This window comes from Otolemur garnettii, unplaced genomic scaffold (genome assembly GCF_000181295.1).
Source record: "Otolemur garnettii isolate 467f Iridium unplaced genomic scaffold, OtoGar3 scaffold00026, whole genome shotgun sequence".
In the NCBI taxonomy this organism is placed as follows: Eukaryota; Metazoa; Chordata; class Mammalia; order Primates; family Galagidae; genus Otolemur; species Otolemur garnettii.
Window position 1 is genome coordinate 7,317,245 of NW_003852421.1, and position 4,587 is coordinate 7,321,831.

The following is a 4,587-nucleotide window of genomic DNA, read 5'->3' on the forward strand; positions in this document are numbered from 1 at the left end:
TAAGAACATTTTTCCCATTTATTGTTTTAGGATCTAAGTTAGTATACTTAATAAAAGCCTCAGTAAGGTGTTGGAGAAAAGCTGAAGGATTTTTAGACTTATCTTGTATGACTTCCCATAATTTATCATAATTGATAGTCTTTTTGGTGGAAGCTTTAAGTCCGTAAAGAATGTAGGTAATAAATATGTTTCTATTTTTTTTTCCCCCAGCATTATTATTATAATTTTAATCTGCCTGGGACTTAGAGACAGTAGTGTTACCTGTAGGATGCTTATTGTTTGACATATGAAATTGATTTGCTGCCTCTTTTCCCCTTTCTCACATTCGTTTGCACTGGTCAGAGGTTAGGGTATTTGCTAAAATAACAAAAACATTATGCCTGCTAAGTTGATAGGATATAGTAATAAATTGAAATTCTTGAACAAAATGAGAAGGATTAGAAGTAAAGGAATTTAGTGTACATGGTAGCACTGTAGGACTATTACATGGAGGAGCTGGAGGAAGAAAAGGGGTAAAGAGGTTTGGAAGTGTTTCTTGGGGTAGCTGGTGTTGGACTGAGAGATGGGGAAGAATTCTGAGGGCTAGTTGGAGGGGAGGAGTTAGGAGACGAGCTCAGATTGGTTAACAGAGAAGTAGGAGGGACAGAGGGTAGAGACAACTGTGCGGTTGAAGGAGGAACTGAATACTGCCGGCTGGAACAGGAACTACTCCAGTTCTGGAACCAGTGGCCACTTGCAGATTGGTTGATGGGGAAGTAGGAGGGACGGAAGGTGGAGGCAACTATGTGGTTGAGGGAGGAGCTGAATATGGCAGGGACCTCACTCCATTTGCCAAGGTGCTCACAATAGTTATATAAGTTTTGGATTAAAGAAAAATTAAATGAACTATAGTTTGGCCAGATAAAGTGGCTAAATTTGGGTAGAGAGTTTAATTAATTTTTTTGGCTTTAAGTCTAATTCTAATTTTACCAGGTGGAACAATAAGTACCCAAGGGGGAGTTAGATGGGACAGAATGGCTTACACCCATGGCGATTGGTTGCAAGAATAAAGTGTGAGCAGAACCACATGAGGACCAGGACAAAGGGTGGATGTCTCTGCCACTTTGTTGCTGGCCATGAGAACGAGAACACAGTCTAGGACAGTTGTCACTGTACCCAGATCAGTGTCAGACCCATGGGGTAGAGGAGTGCTTGAGATCTGGCGCCAGGAATTTTTGGGCAAGGCTGGAAGCCCTGGGCTAAGTCACGCAAGGTCAATGGGAATAGGAAACTCAAGCCTCCAGAAACAGGTAAATCACCAGGAATGTAAGCAATCCAGCCCATGATTAGGGAAAACTTGTTCTCATAGGGGTAATCACCAAGTCTGGATGGGGCCAGTACTGGGTGCTGGTTAGAACGCCTTGGTGGATGGACATAAGCCGATGTGGTGGTGAGCTGGCAGTGTGAAAAAGGATAGGGAATCTCCAGGAGCTAAAACTCCATGGAGGGGGTGGAAGTTACTCTTGGGAGCGTTCCCTAATTAAATCCCACTTCTGACACCAGATGTAAGGGTAGCACTCGACCAGCAGAGATCTCACAGACCACCAAGGCTTATACAAAAGGTCTTTATTGGCGGAAGAAGGATGCTACAGAGCAGCACTAAGGAGGAGAGAAAAGAGAAGAGGAGAGAGAGGAGGAGAAGAGAGAGGGATAGAGAGAAAAGAGAAGCGTATCCTTATATAGGGAAGTCTCAGAATAGTGACAGGGTGTTGGGATAGCCAATAAGGAGTTACTGCTCCGGTGGGAAGAGCTGCTAGGGGCGGGCCATAAGTTAGTTTAGAGGGCAACTCCCTGTGCTTAGAATGGAGGTGTAACTTTAAGAGAAAGCAGGAAGGGGCTTTCTGGGGAAGGGGCTTTTCTGGAGCCATTACCTAACAGTTGGCATAACCTCTTCATCTCCACACATTTTTCTTTCCCTACCAATGACTATCCCAGTTTCAAATGCCTCTAATGTTCTGGATCCTTCTTATACCTGACCCTGGACTTGGTGACCCCCTTTGCTAATCCTAGTTTTTGATCTCAGAAAACCCCTGAGGTCTTCATTCACTCTGCTGGTGGCCAGCTGAGGCACCTCAGTACCAGCCCTGTGATGACCTTCTGAGTCCTGCTTCCAATCTGTGGTCTCACACTGCTTCTGCTGTGCTTTATGGACTCTGCCAATGTCTGAAGCCTTTCTATTTGATGTGTTCATGAGGCTTTGAGTTTTACTCTTTGTTCAACCAGGGGAACTGATAAAGAGGATTATATGTACATAAAAATGTTCTGAATGGTAGTTATTCATTGATGAAAATGGTGGAAGGTGTGTATAAGACAGGCTCAGACTTGTGGGGAATGCCTTTTCCCCTGGGAGAAATCAGCACTGAACATCTCCTGGGAGGCAGCACATTCTAATGATGATGACGATGATGATGATGATGGAGAAGAAACTAAGCATCTGGGTGGCGCCTGTAGCTCAAAGGAGTAGGGGGACAGCCCCATATGCCAGAGGTGGTGGGTTCAAACCCAGCCCCAGTCAAAAAACTTCAAAAAACAAAAGAAAAAAGAAACTAAACATGCCTGACGTGCTTCCTATGTGCCAGGAACTGTGCTAAGTAGATGGTCTCATTTACTCTCACGATAATCCAGGATGGTGGGTGCTTTGAGGTCCCTGCATCAGTCAGCTTGAGCTGCCATAACAAAATTTATTCTCTCACAGTTCTGGCCTGGAAGTCCAAGATCAGGGAGCCAGCAGAGTTGGCTCCTGGTGAGACCTCTGCTCCTGGCATGTAGATGGGCGCCTTCTCTCTGTGCCCTCACATCGCCTTTTCTCTGTGCACAGACTCCTCATGTCTTATAAGGACACCACTCCTATTGGATTAGGGCCATACCCTATGACCAATTACCTCTTTAAAGGCTATCTCCAAATACAGTTACATTCTGTAACTGGGGGTTACAGAGGTACTGGGGCCTGGGACTGCAACATATGAATTTTGGGAAGACATGATTCAATGCATAACAGTCGGGATGATGAAACTAAGCCTGAGCAGGGATATACACTTTAGACAAAGGTCACAGGAAAGGCGTAAGCACTCATGCTTTTAGCCACCATGCTGTGCTGCCACAGGTGTTAGAAAAGAGGTGGCCTCACAAAGTACGCAGGAAAGGCACACACAGTCTGCCACTGCCGTTCTGAGTGGGAAGGCTGAGAGTGCTGCCTTCTGGACCCGTGTCCCTCACAGCCCGACCTGAGTGCCTCTCTGTATATTTGCTAAATGGCTTAATGAAACAGTTTAAGCATTGACTATCGTTCACCTGTGGATGTGTGTCAGGAAGAGAAGGCTTTAGAACACCTGCACAGCATACCCGGCTGAGGTAGGACAGAACTCTTGCCTCTCAGGATTAATCTGATCTTCCAGGCATTCATTAACACATTCCTTAGATTATCAGGAGAGCTGGGCAATTATGTAAGTTATTGTTTCTATACAAATCTTTCTAGGCTCAAAGGCCCAGAGTTTTTTTGTGGAGACCTCCCCAACCACCTGACTTTCCACTCCTCTGAGTTTCCTTAAAGACGTTAAAAGTCCAGGCTCCAAAAACAAAAAAAGAAAAGATATAGGCCCCTTGCTAGATTAACCAGAATAGAAGAAAAAAAAATAAGTTAAATTAGAAAAAAGAGATATTACAACTGATGCCACAGGAATACAAAATATTATCTGTGAATACTATGAAAATCTATATGCACATAAACTGAAAAATGCAGAGGAAATGGACAAGTTCATGGAAACCCACAACCTCCCAAGACTCAATCAGGAAGAAAATAAATAAATAAATATCCTGGCTCCCGCCTTTGTCTGCTAACTGCCCACTGTCTTATGCTTTCATGTTCAAGAACTCTGCTCTTGAACAATGAACAAAGGAGGGAATGAGTGATTTTATTAATCAGATAGCTATATTTCCCTAAAGGTTTTGAAGAACTCCATAAAATAATTAAGAGATGCTTGAAAGTATAGGGCAAGGGACAATTTCCTTGGTGTCTCCTTATCCACTGGCAGCAATTGCTCAGAGCTGGGCAGTATGGAGCAGACAGAGCCCAATTTACAGGGCTTGATGTATCTGATATTCAGGGCTCTGCAAGTGAAGTACAAGTGACACTTGTCCCCCTTATACTTGATAGATGAGGACAGCAGGGCTGAAGTTTTGCAAAGACAACCAATTAGAACAAACTCAAGGAGGCTGACTCTGTAATCAAACTGGTAAACCCCCATGCTGATGCAGAATTCAGAGCATCTAGTGGTGGGATGTCCTCCTTGGGCTATTTCTTTAGGAAGGTCAAAGTGGCTGGATAGAATCTTGGAGAGCTAGGACACGTTATTTAACCTCACATGCCTCAGTGTCCTCATCTACTAAGAGGGACAGTAACGCCTCCGTCACAGAATTGTTCTGAGGACTGTATAAGGATGATTTATTTACCAGGATCACACCCATGCCCTCCAGGCTGGGGTCTCTACCTCTATTTTATCAATTTTTCATACTTTTGAAATGAATGACAAAAATTTGTGAACGATAAGA